The sequence below is a fragment of the Cavia porcellus genome, unplaced genomic scaffold (assembly GCF_034190915.1).
Source record: "Cavia porcellus strain 051 isolate PalLab524CR breed Dunkin Hartley unplaced genomic scaffold, mCavPor4.1 scaffold_2, whole genome shotgun sequence".
NCBI lineage: Eukaryota > Metazoa > Chordata > Mammalia > Rodentia > Caviidae > Cavia > Cavia porcellus.
This window is the reverse complement of record NW_026947485.1, coordinates 6,605,019-6,619,320: the sequence shown is the minus strand read 5'-3', so window position 1 is coordinate 6,619,320 and position 14,302 is coordinate 6,605,019. Positions and strand designations below refer to the sequence as shown.

The 14,302-nt window shown below is 39.6% G+C and overlaps 1 protein-coding gene and 1 long non-coding RNA gene across 13 annotated transcripts in view; both read right to left on the bottom strand.

Moving 5' to 3' along the window:
* The window catches only part of Magi2 (membrane associated guanylate kinase, WW and PDZ domain containing 2), a 1,223,070-nt gene that overhangs the window by 1,051,894 nt on the left and 156,874 nt on the right, over positions 1–14,302 (bottom strand). The gene's annotated exons all lie outside the window — the stretch shown is intronic.
* Positions 2,052–14,302, bottom strand: part of LOC111756875 (uncharacterized) — a 168,817-nt gene continuing 156,566 nt past the window's right edge. For both annotated transcript variants that reach the window (XR_010042297.1, XR_010042298.1), the window contains exon 3: positions 2,052–14,302. This exon is cut by the window's right edge and continues 133,507 nt beyond it. This is a non-coding gene — a long non-coding RNA (uncharacterized LOC111756875).

The following is a 14,302-nucleotide window of genomic DNA, read 5'->3' as shown; positions in this document are numbered from 1 at the left end:
ACAAACTAGATTATTGCAGAATTTATGTTGAGAAATGTATCAATTTATTAATTATAGATTGAAGATTTTTAATTAGAAATAATGTAATATTACAAGCTGTTTTTTGAGTTCAATGGTATAACTGCATTTGGTATGACTGATTTGCATAAATAGTATTCTATAGTTTTGTTTCTGGAATATAAAACTTTAAAAACTTAATAGGACAGAGTAAAAGTACAGAGTATTCCCATGTTCCCTTAACAATAATGTTACATACTGGGGAAGAAAAAAAAAATAAGATTTTCATTACTATGCTTACCTGTAAAGGTCCTCTATCCCATGAGTATCATAGAAGACAAGCCACATCTGTCCTCAAACACTCTTTGTCATGGTCTGTTTGTTGAACTCATTATCATCCTGGGTGGGATTGTTCTAATATTGAAAAATTCCTAGAAGCAATGCACAATGAACAGCAGCTCCCACCAACTCATCAGGCAGTTGTCTGCCAGGCTGTTCACAATACCGATGGCAGAAATTAAGCTTAAGGTACCACAAGCCCCATGAATCATATAAGAAAAATACACAGCTAATTGTACTAGATTTAAAATTCAAAAGAGTTATGCAAAAATTTTTCTGACCTATCTGCAAGAGAAAGCCAATTTAAGAAAAGTTTATAGACTAGCACCACAGAATATCAAAATAACAGGTCAACAGCTCTAGGAGTTGGCTCAGAAGAAATGGAACCACACTAAATCCCACAATCCGTGCTGAGGTGGTTTTATATAAAGGACCCGACCATGGGTAGGATGAGAAATTCATCATATTTTCATGCCAGTCATAAAGCATTTAGGTGATTACACCATCACCTGGACTTCACTAGCTGAATTACAAGTAACTGTAGTAGATTTGACCAGACTACTTTACTAAAATGATGGATCTGAACATTTCCACTTGAGTGAGATTAGCCATAACTTACCAGTGGAAGAAAGCACAGAACTTTCCCAATGCTAAAGATGTCTAAAATACTTCAATATGGTAGTATAAGCTTATAGTTTAAACCAAAATTCTGCATTCATTCTTATATAAAAATCACAATATACAAAACAAAATATCAATAAGGAATATAGAGTATGGATTAAATGCCATTCAAAGACACTGAAGCATAACTTTCATTTACTTTGTTCTCAGAAATCGTAATTCAGTTGCTGCTCAGCACTACCGCCATTCTGGATTCAACTATTTATGCCTTAGATCTTCTTTTCTTTCAATGTGGGTTTACAGGTGAGACACAACTTTCAGAAACTTAGGGGTGTTTTTTTTGTTTTGTTTTGTTTTGCTTTTACCTTGACTATGAAACTGATAAGCAGCAGATATAAAATCCTTGCAGCCTGGGTGCCTCGATGCACCTAACCTTGGCACTCCTGGGAGAGGAAGCAGGTGAATCACTGGTTTGAGCCTGGCAGCTCAGCAACTTGATGAAATGCTGTATCAAGGTAAATGAAAAAGGGCTGGGGAAGGACCTCAGTGCAAAAGGCCCTGGGTTCACTTTTCAACCTGCAGAACCACAGGAAGAGGAAAGGAGGGAGGGAAAGACAGAGAGACAGTGAGACAGAGAGAGACAGAGAGACAGAGACAGAAAGCAGAAAATAAGCCGGCCATACAGTATGGTCCAAAAAACTTCATCCAAAACCATGTCCTGTATGAGCTGAAATCACAAGGAAATGCTCACTTTTCTACCTATAAGAAAGAAATTGTACTTTCCTATTGTTTTAATGAATTTATTTGTCTCATTTACAGCCTGTAATAATAAATTCACAAATAGCATAAAAGTGTGATAACTGAAAAATGCTATTATATATAGTAAAACTTTGTTGTGTAAAATCTGTTAAAGTAAAATTCATGTGTTAAATATACATATATACATATGTATATACACATATATATGTGTGTGTATATATATATAAATAATTTTCTCAAATTGGAACCAGTGGAATCTGCAATTCAATGCACAAGTTATTTTTAAACGAATGCTTTATGATTTGCTTTCATATAATAAAGATAAGCACTAAATGTTTCTTTTTTGGGAGGTGGGTACCAGGGATTGAATTTACAACCTCACACTTGCCAGGCAGGCATTTGTGTCACTGAGCTAAATCTCTGGCCCTTAAACGTTTCTATTAAAACAAAGAAAATTCTCTTACAAATATCTGCATGATATTACTTTTAAAAATAATTCAAAGGTAGCAGAAACAAAAAGAAAACCAAAAGTGTGCACTGGTTGTGAAAGCTAAGAGAAGTACTCTTCTGAAATTCTGCTTAGGATTTAGACAAAATGGGAAATGGACCGACACGCATTAAGTCGATCTAGTTGTGTTGCATTTGCTGGCCTCATTTATAAGGCTGAACTGTTCTCCATCAATCCTAGCATTCTTTTCCTCACAGAAAGACACAGGGCATCCAGGATTTCTGTACCAGTAATGCCGCTTTCCAGATTTGGGGCTGAGGGCTACAGATTTACAGCTACTGACCCAGTGGACTCCTTCAGGGCTTTATCAAAACTGAAGTATTTGGGACTCCCCAAAACAAATGACGTCTCCAGATGACTAAGAGGTTAATACATAAGGAAGATAAATTGCACAGTGTCTTCAGACAGTGTGAATGCCACTGCGCTCTCACAGAGAGACTAGAAGAGCTGGAGACCGGGGGCTGCAGATGGCTTAGTGTCTACTGTCAGGGCCGTGGCCGGCTCAGTAAGAATTCTGTGATACATAATCTGCCTTTTGGAAGCCAGACTAGGAAAGATTCTAGCATGCTCGCTGGTCAAGAAAATTCAGATGAACCAGCTCCTGTGTTACATACATTGTCTTATGTCAGGTCTTTTTTGTATAGAAACAACTACCAAAAACTCATTTCAAACCTTTTCCAGCATCAAAAGCAATCCTGAGTTTGTTTTGCCTGTATCTGTTTCAAAGCCAGACACAATGGAAAAAAAAAAAAAAAAGACAGTAATTTCCTATTGAACTTTATGTGAAATAGCGGAAGAATTATCTTTAGTGTATTTTTTCATTGTTTAAAAATTATAGAGCTGATGAGTAACTCATAGAATTCAGGGGCAGCCAAGATACAACACATGTGACCTCTTCCATTTGTTATATCGACTGGATTTATTTTATAAAATAACCTTCTGTCTATCATATAGATATGGTATTCTGAGTAGGCGTATCTATTATAAACTGAGATATTTCCTTGAAATTAACTGTTTATGCATTAAAACACTGCAGATTTCCATTTCATTCTAGACAAACGATCTATTCCTCATATTCCTACAGTGAAGTTCTGGGAGGGTAGATACAGGAACTGCCGTTTGGGGTTTAATTAAATCTTTCTTCTAACAAGTAATAAAGAGTAAAAGAATATTCATTGTGATAACTCAAAAATTAAGTTCTTTTGAATTTTGCTGCAGTCAAAGCGAAGTGAAATCATACATGTACCATTGTGTATTTGATTTATATATTCCATAAACTATAGTGCCATTGGGTAGATAATATTTATGACTAATTAAAGGATTGATCAAAAAGTGATTGATTACAAACATAATGTGTAGAAAAATATGGAAAGATTACTAAAGGTCTTTACACATTTGACAAAAATTAGCACAATACATAAAAGACACAACTAACTGTGACATCAGAGGAACAGAGCATATATAAGCTCAAAAAACACAGAAAACAAGTATACAGTATCACCAAAAGATTCAAAAAGGTGTGGGCATCTATAACATAATAGGATGATAAATTTTAAAAGTGAGAGAATAAAGAAGAATTTTCAGAAAATACACATTTTATGTGACACAGTCACAGATTATTATGATCAGTAAAATAAAAAAAACACACACACACAATGATTCAGTAATTCTCAGAGTACGATGAAAACATAGTTAAAAACAACAGGTCCAGAAGTCAAATCCAAGAAACTAAAGAGAGTTTAAAATAGAAAAAAAGAACAATAAGAAAATACGAAAGAAATAATCCGTGTCCTGAGTACACAGAGAAACATGAGGCTTCCAGACATGGTTCTGAATTTGAACATTTAAATGCACTGAATGGGCTCAAGTGATACAAACAGTATATTTTTTAAAAGGTTAATGAAAAAGGTATAATGTGTGAACAAAATATACAGTGAATGTTAAAATTGAAACATATTTATTACCATAAAAAAGCACTGCTATTGATGCCCCTTTAAAACACTCTCCCTCTCTCCCTCCTTTGAGCACATTTATCTCATTATTTTTGTCGCTTTCTGAAGCAGCCCCGGGAGTCCTGCTTCACGAGCACTCTTACAAGCTTAGACCAGTGGCACAGTGACTGCTGCTGCTGGGTGCCATCAAGGCAAAGGCAGCTCCTGCAACATCACGGTGCGCCTCCTTCACTAACCTGAGTCATCAGACCTGGCACTGCACAACTGCTTGCCCTCCTAAGTCACACGCTTTAGCTTTAACTAAGAAAATATTCATTGTGGACCATGAAAGGTAAACATTTTGAATAAATTCAAGACATCTAGGCCGCCATGACATTGCAACTGAGGACATTTATGAAAGATATATCTGATGACAGTTTTATAAATAAATATAATACTAACAATAGAAACATACTCAAAGATGAAAAATGTAAAGATTTATTCAGAAACACAACAGGCTTATGATCTAAGAACTTTATGTCTGATAATGAACTGTGATGGAATAAGATAATAATCTGCCCATTATCAAAGAATTTAATATTTCTGTACAGCATGAGCAAATTAATTCAACAAACACTAGTTGAATGCTTATTACTCACTTTATTGGGCTTTCCTTAGGATTCAAACATGGATAAAATGCAGTCTTTGTCCCTAAGGTGCTTATATTGTAAATTAGAAATATAGTAATAGATATGACTACAGTACCAATGAGAGTTAAGAGCTCAAGAGGAGAGTTAGAAGCATTTAAAGCGGGTGAGGAGGTGTCACTGCCCAATTGTGGTCATATAAAGAGCTCTCGATCGTAGAAGTGAACAGACCATCAAAGGAGCCCAGGATCTGGTGTAAATGGGAAGTGTCACTCCTCAGCAGCTCTTAGACCCACATTTCTCTCATCATTCTCCTAGCTCCTCTTCCTATTGAATACGCCAGCCACCTTCACCTGTACACACAATGCATCCAAACAACCTTTTCCATTTCTCTATTCTCTTTCCCTGCTTTATTTTCTTCCTTCCTACCACATTTTCTAGATATCTGGTCAATGCAACAATGAATATTTTCCAGTTAAAGCTCAAAGCTTTGGAAACAAAGTAGTAAGACTGTTAGTATCTAAGGACAGTTATATTAAATGTTACTTATAACAACCCACCCATCTATACCTGCAACACTAATTCAGCTATGAATAGTGACTTTATTAAGCTACTCTCTTCACTAACATGACTTTACTATTCTAGGAAACTCTCACCCCAACAACAAGTGCCAAAAAATCTGTTGTTCATTTCAGAAACCTAAGGAAATTCCATTCCAATGAAATACAGGCTACTTAACTGGCAGGAGATAGCACCAACTCATTGGTTACTCCAGCAAACTCCTGAGAAATTTCCCCTTAGTGTTTTCTACCAATCCTAAAGTATTATGACAACTTCATCCAACCCATACCAATCCTCTGCCTGAAAGCCAGTAAGATTCTGTTGAGGTAGTTATTTCCCATACTGTGAGAAGCAATATGCGTAAGTGTTTATATGGCTTTATTTAATATTATTCTGGTAATATTTTAAGGGACAGAGCCTTCAGTATATTTTGAGAGATCGAGAGACAGAGACACAGAGACAGAGGCAGAGATGTTATTGCTCTGTCTTGAGTTTGTGTTTAAACACATGAGTCATGGTTTATGTCAGTGGCCCCCAAGCCTCATGCAATTATGGATGCAACCAAATCTAGTGTTTGTGATTGGTTCACTGTCTAGTGCTCTGATTGGTGGTGTGAGTGCTACACTCACCTAGGGGTGGAGCCAGGATATGATGTAATGGTGGGAAGGACGTGTCTATCTCTTTCTCTTTTGGCTTTCCCTTTTGCTGTTTGCAGTGGCCATGAACTGCTGCCCCGCCATGCCTAGCTGCCTTGGAGCCAACTGAGTATGGACTAAGACCTCCAAGAACTGCAAGAAATAAACTTTCTTTCCCTAACTTTGGGCATCAGGTATTTTGTCTCATCAATGAGCAAAAAGTAACTAAGACAACATGTAACCAAAAAGTCTATACTCTAGAGCACATTTTGATACTCTCATTTGTCTGTGAATTTGCCTCCATTGAGACCATGTAGGAAGACAAAGACATGCAATGCAATGCTTGTGTTTAGGGGTCTGTAGTGTCTGGAAGTGAAACTGTTACACTCAATAACCTGTGTACAGGGGTTAAAGTGTATCACATCCTCATGAACCTGGCTAACATCACAGTGAGGGAAACCGAAAGTGAGTTCCTTCTGCTTCTTTCTTGGTCAATTTGAAAAAGCAGATGGGCACTGTCTTGGATTTTACACTGAACTACTAACCCCAGGGCAGGGCACATAAACGTATGAGTCACCCAGGATGAGCTGTGACAGACACCAACATGGTTCTATGTGAAACGCATGGTATTGGAGTAGAAAATTCACCATCTTTTGAAGCTGGGATGCTAGTAACTTAGGAGAAGTTTTAAGATATTTTAAAAGGTAGCTGTTACCATACCAATATAGTGACATATTTTACATAGTCTGAGAAGTGTCTTTTCAACAATTACGTAATAGCCTGTTTTCTGCCACTCACAAAGCCACAACTGATTCTGCAGCCCCTGTCTGTTGCTGACAGCACGGTAAGGCTGCTGCTCACTGCTCCTGTTCTTGACTCTCATGTTATCAGACATCACCTGTGGGCTTTGGGTAGCAGTGCAAATATACTCATCCCATCAAAGCACCAGCATAGTGTTGATGACATCTACCACACAGCCTACACATGCCAAACCTATGAGTCTGAACACTTTAGTTTTACTAAGGTGTATGGAACAACACTTCCTGGTAAGACACTGTGCTAGAAGCTTCAAATTAAATTGATCTTATAAATCTTCTCCTAAGGCAGCCCTGGGAGATGATGATAGAGCTGGAGTCTGAATTTCCCCTGAGGGCCATGTGGGAAGGATGGGTCCCAGCTTGGTGCCCTTGAGGAGTCGTAGGGTCTTTAGCAGGTGGGGCCTGGTAGAAATCCTATAGGTCCCAGGGTCTGTGCTCTCAGCAAGAACCTGGGGCCTCCTCTACTCTCCTTCTCCCTTCTTAACCCCACTCATGAGAAGAGCAGGTCTACTCTGGTCTGCATGCTCACTATGATGCATGGCCTTCCCATAGGACCAAAGGTGAGAGGGTGAACTGGCCCCTTACAGGAGTTTCTAGAATGGAGAGGAAGCCGATTTTCCTAAGTTGACCATCTCAGGAGTTTTATCCTGGCACTGGAAAGCTAGCCAGCACGGTTGGGCAGTAACACTGGCCTTGGTTTACATGTGGCCACCAGGGATGACTGGACAACCACCACACTCAGTGGTGGTGAAGACAGCCCTTGAGTCTCCTTGCTGACTCAAGCACTAGGACCAGTAACTAAAGCAATGCTTTTGCTCACAGCTGAAATACAGAGCTAAGGTGGTCTTTTCATAAGGTCTTACAAAAATACAAATTCAACAATGCTTGTAACATTCAAAAAACACCTTCCTCAGGCAGCACTGTTTCAGTCACATCCAATCCACACTCTACAAGTTGAACTTACCTGTTTTACTAAGGTGTATGGAACAACACTTCCTGGTAAGACACTGTGCTGGAAGCTTCAAATTAAATTGATCTTATAAATCTTCTCCTAAGGCAGTCCTGGGAGATAATGATAGAGCTGGATCTGAATTTCTCCCAAGGGCCATAATATTTTTTAAAAGTAAATAAAGGAAGCATTTTTGCTTATCTACAGGGAACGACATTATATATTTTAGATGTGGCCCAACACAATCCCTCTGGACTCAAGGGAGCCCAGACAGCCCTACAGGTCACCCCATTTCACATACCTGCATGTGCAGCACCGCTTCTGTGTACCTCTCTTGCAATCATCAAATCATGAACCTCATAACAGTGACCTAAGTCCTCTGAGTTGTAGAATGAAAGATGTACTGAACTTTTGGACGGCATATATAAGACAGATGCATGCTTCTTCATTTTATATTGAAGTCACAAGACTATACTAAAGTTATTATATCTAGACAAATTTGAAGTGTATAATAGGTAAGATAAAAAATTACACAGATATTAAAGATTGAATGATTTTTATCTTTAAAAAACCAAAAACGTAACAATAAATGTGTATAAGGTTTTTAAAAATACTAATCTCTATCACCAATCTTTTTTTCCTTAACCATCTACAGCAAAAATATAATGAAAGCCATATATACAGTTGAAAAATTTTCTAGCAGGTATAGTTTTAAAAAAGCAAAACAAAAGGATCTATAATCATTATAAAAAGGTACTGATGTGATGCTTCTATTCACTTCTTTTTCATACTACGTTTTAAAACCCACTAACAACAATCTCTCTTCAAAACCAACTAACAATTTCCAACACACCACCCATGTCTCAAACTCTCACTAGCTGTATGTGACAAGTAGGGATCCTGTTGGACTGCTCAGGTCTACACTCTGAAATCTTCCCCACACTTTGGGTAGAAAACTCTCACACACTGTCTGCAATTGTCAGCAGTCACCTCAGAGCCACTTTTTGGTAAGGAAGGGAATTTCTTTGTGATGATTCCAGGCAGCAGAACACGGTCAGGTAAACTTTCTGATTGTTTGTTTCTTTTAAATGTATAAACTTATATTTGTTATTATCTTGTTATTAAGCATGTAAGAAATTATATGGCCTAAAAGCATCTAAGGGGAAGGGGAGATGTGTTTACTCACCACCTGCAGTGACAGCGAACCCTGAGCTGGAAGCCAAGGTTCTCAGTGTTTGGCTTCAGGATCCTCTGCATTGCTGCCACCTGGGAGCTTGTTAAGAAGTGCAGACTCTGTCCCCTCTCCATACCTGCTTACTAGGACTCCATGGAGGCCGGAGGCGGGCACTCAGCATTTAACAACCTGCCAGGTGATCCACACACACACCGCTATTGCCTAAGCACTGTGGTGACCGGCTGTCCCACATGGTCCTTCCCGGTAATCTCAAAGCACTTGAAAAAGTAGGTAAAACCCATGCATCACTTCTCAAAGTGACCACTGTCAGCATGTGGGTGTCCGCTCATGCATTCTTTGTATAATGCAGTGTTCACATATATCAATAAAGAAATGCTGCTTTTCAAATACGTGGCATTATTTTGTATCACAGATAAGTTTTGAGTTAGATTTCCTTAATTTTTACATAATATGAGTAAATATTGATAAAGAAAATATAGAAATATTTTTCTTCTAAGAAAAAATAAAATTTTGTAACATAAATGGAGAATAACATGGTCAATACAGCATGCATCCTGATCTTAAAAGAACGGTCAGAATGTTACTCAGAATAAAATGTACACAAAAAATTCTCAAAAATTCAGTTCTGGCGACCGCTGTCTGTGGAGCTGGCTTTGGGCACAGGTAGACAGAGAAGACAAGACTAAAAGGAACACAAGGGTTCCTAGACGGCTTACAACAGCTAAACATCCTGAAATGCCAAACCGGGATCTGTTCCCAGCTACATTTGTGCTGTAGACAACTAATCTTTACTTTGGCTTGACTGCGAATTGCATTGATTTCCTATTTTGTGCTGTTTTGTAAACTCCCTCAAATATTTTATGGCAATTTTCCTTATTAATAACTCTGAAGAGCATTTAACAAACTGGAAAATTAAGGATAATGATTTCCTTGCCTGTTTATCTAAACATGAAAATCGTTAATTCTTCGTCCTGCAAATCTCGATCTATTACACAGCAACAAAGTGGTGAGGGACCAGCATGAGGCGGGGAAACACAGTTGGACCGGACTGATTCAGTGCCAGGTGCTGGTCAGGATTGTCACCAGATTCCTCCCCATCAGGCCCCTCTTTACGCCTTCTTTGTGATCAGTCTGTAAAGAAATGTGGGGGCTAAATTTATCACAGGCTACAGAAACTTCCATTCTGCAAGCCACCAGAGTCATCTTTTGTCGAATTACCTGATAACCAACTTCTGAGCCCGTGAGAAAACAAGCTGAGTGCTGAGCGGTTACATGAGTGCTTCCCTCTCCTCAGCGCGTTTGCCCTCTGAGGGTCTGAACAGCAGAGACACCTGGCAGCAGACGTCTCTTCTCCCGACTTACCTCACGGCACTTCTCCACTACAGAGCCTCTACCTGACCCTGAAACATTTTCTTTATAGCCTTCAGTGACTCCTTCCAAAATGCAACTGCCCCATCCTGGGGGCGCAGGGCTCTTTCAACACTTGGGCAAGGTGCTCAATCTGCCTCCTGGTGTATTCGGAGGCCTTGGGGCAAGTTAGATGCTGGCTGGGCACACATGCACCAGGCAACCCCCTACCCACCTGTGATTCAGTGTGCCGGGCTGGGGTAGCCCTATTGAGGTGGACAAATAAGTTTGTAACAGCACTTGTCTCCGTTGCCAGTGGCTTCCAGTCCAGTTCAGTCACCCAAGCTGAACCAATGCCCATTCAATTAGACAGAGAAGCGACGCTGACTTTGTATGGAAACGACATGTAAACCACAACTCAGGTTTGCACGCTGACCAGTACTGTACATATACTACACAGCGTTAATGCAGGTTAACACCCTTCTGTTTAAAGAGCCAAGAGCATGGACAATGTAATTAAGAACATTCACACTTTTCCTTAGCTTTCCTGCAAAGGCACTACAAATGCTGACCTATGGCACCTTTCAAAGCAAGCGAACCCTCAAAGCCAGATTCTTCAGGAGAATTTTCCAGGGAGGCTAAGGCCCTGAATCTTTAATTTTGGGAATATTATGGGCTTCAAATCAGAACTCCAGGACTAGGGCACAGTGGTGTCACTACGCGTAGCTGCTCTGGGCTGATTCTGCTGTCTACCTTTCATCTCAGTGGACCAGCTCAGCATTCAGAGCCCGTGTGGGCTCGTGGGTTTCTGTGCAGTGTGTGCCTGAGGTCAGTTCTAGCAGGAGATTTTGTACTTTGACAGAGCGAAGAAATAACTTTACTAGCTAAATATTCAGGGGGTTGCTGTGCTGGCCACAGGCTCTATTCTGTGACACAGAGCCTGGTTTAGAGGATGACAGGGAAGGAAAGGTCTTTATTCCCTCTGCCAGCTCCCAGTGGTTTTCAGCTACACAGGAAATAATGCCTTGCTGAAAAAGCACTTAGACTTGGTTCACACTGTTTTCCAAATACTCTGCCTGCATCATTCCTGCAATCAAGGGAAACGGTGGAGCATACGATAGGGGAGGAAAAGTGAACTGCAGGGACATTTTAGTGGAAGCCGAATCCCAGCTGGGAACTGGATTTACCACAGGAGAAAGCAGACGGTAAAGGTACCAAAGCAAGGCGCTGTTAGACGGTTCTGTCCTTTCCCACAACAGCTTAATTGAAGGCCTACCAAGAGAGAAACGATCACTTAGCAAACCACATTTTAAAGACATTTAATGGAGCGACTCCATTCCCAGTGGAACTAACTTTTCAAAATAAAAGAGCAATAACCAAGAATTATTATGGGTAGATAACAAAATTGGATTCTCATACAGCTGCTGATTTCGCACATTGTGATGAAATATGAACGTTCAGACTTTCGGGCAGAAAAACTGCTACGTCTGTCTCTGCTGCTAGGCTACGGATTCCTCAGGGCCAAGCTTCTAGGTTTACTCTCCTCTCCAACCTCAGCGGGTGCACGTACCCTGCCACACAGTGTGCGCTCCATCTCTGCAAGACAGAGACAGTACATTCTAAAATCCAAGATATATTTCAGGTTGATCATCTTTGCAAAATGAAAACCAATTAGGGAGGAATATAAAACTAATAATATTCCATACATATTCTTGAATATGCATTTGCTACTGGAGATATTGATTATAATAACATTGATTATAAAGGTAGATTTTGTGGGGCTGGAGGTTTAGCTCAGCGGCATAAGCGCCTGCCTTGGAAGCAGGCAGTCATGAGTTCGATCCCTGGTACAGATAAAAAGGAAAAAGACAAAAAAAAAAAAAAAAAAAAAAGGTAGATTTTGTTTAGCTGATTCATTTACTGACTCAAAGCAATATTCCAGAGAATGACATTCTTGGCAGGGATTGAAACAATCTATGATCATCAATTACAATGATGACTTCTCAATCATTTAATATTTCAGTTCACATCGATCATTCATTTCCCATTTAGGTAACAAGAGGTCATAAAAGGAGAAAGACAGAATCCTGTGGAGGAAGCTTCCATAATGATTGCAAATATGATACATTTATGATCTAGGTGTGCCATCATACATCTTTATTAGATACTTGTCTGTGACATATGCCAGGACTTCTGCTATTGGTTAATTGTATAATTTGGGGGTTTACTCTCCTCTCCAACCTCAGCAGGTACACACACCCTGCCACACAGTGTGCGCTCCATCTCTGCAAGACAGAAACAGTACATTCTAAAATCCAAGATATAGTTCAAGTTGACCATCTTTGCAAAACGAAAACCAATTGGGGAGGAATACAAAACTAATAATATTCCATACATATTCTTGAATATGCATTTGCTACTGTAGATAATGATACAGGTCCCTATGGCCCAGATTTTCTGTCTAAAAAGAGTAAGCAGTTCCCTTCCACATCACCCTAGGTTATCGGAGGATCCTCTCCTTGCCCTTCCTTCCTCCTACCATTTTCCTTGGCATTTTGGCTGCATCTGACGTCATCAAGAGCCTGCTCTGCCGAAACTGCTCTCCCCGTGATCATTTCCCTCACACCACACCGCCCTGCTGTTGGCTTTCTCCATCCTTTTCCAATGGGTCTCTTTCCTCTACTACTTCTCTGTGTATTCACAGATCCCAACATTCAACCTTTGGCTCTCTCTGACTCTACTCTCAGGACCAGAATCTGTTTCTCTGACACCTTTGCTGATTACTTCCAGCCCCCTAGGCTCACCTAGGGCCCCCTTGACTAGGCTCACCTACACTGACTGTGAGATCTCGCTGGAACTCCAGGAACATGTCCTGGCAGTTCTATACATGAAACCTAAATTATTCAGCATTCTGTGCCAGTATCTAATGTCACCTCCCCTTGTGGACTGTCAGCTTGTCTAGTGTAGAGATCATGTTTTCTATCACCATATTACATCTTGTGCTTGGTGAATGAGACACCACGGAACTCCATCAGTAAGGTGTTTGGTAGGGAATGGACTCAGGTCTCCGGGGCTGTAAACCTGACCCCTCTGACACACACTGAATAGCTGCAACCAGCCCGCCTCATGCTTTGCCCTCAGAAACCCTTGGATGGCAACTTTTCAAAAACACAGCTAATGTCGCACCGAGCAGGTCCGCTGACGTAAGCTTGTAAAAACAACTGTAGTACTTTCATAATTTAAAGAGTTTTAAAGCAGTGTGATTTCTTATGCCACAGACTATGTCATGGTGCGGTTTTTCTATGAGGACTGTGGAGTAACAGAGGCAAGAGAGATCTTGAAGCTTGTCTTACTATCTCCACTTTCCATTTTTGAGGGCCAGACTTCTAAGTTCTTCCAAAAATAATCTACTTCAGGTGAATGTTAATTATTCAGGGTTTTTCGTCTCCTTTTTTGTAATAATCTGCACCCACCAACTCTCTCCCCATTAACCATCACAGATTTCTGATTAGCTGGTTTGGAATGGAATCATGGCATGGGAGATTTCTTTTAAAAATTGCAGAATATTTTAATGGAATTCAAGTGGGATTAAAATAGCTAGGTTTACTGCATGGCAACTGAAACAAAAATCTCGAACACATTGTGGTTTAAAACTGTACAAAAACCACTGTTATAAATTATCAAACCTGGAATTTAAAGAAAAATATTTTAATAGTCATTTTATAAATCATTTAACTGTGTGAAGCAAAATGTAAGCATAATTTAAATATTAAGCAATCACATTCTTTTATCCATTTTACGAAAGTATAATTTCTACTGCAATTTCTGATCAGTATCTTTATTAAACAGCACAACTTTGGAGTTCTGCTTTCTATCTATAGGTGGCACTAGCAATTCCCGTATCAAACTACATGGCAACTAAATTGTACCTCTAATGGAATTTATTTTATGTATCTCTCTATTAAGATGTCATTATGAACAGCAGCTTGTGAAAT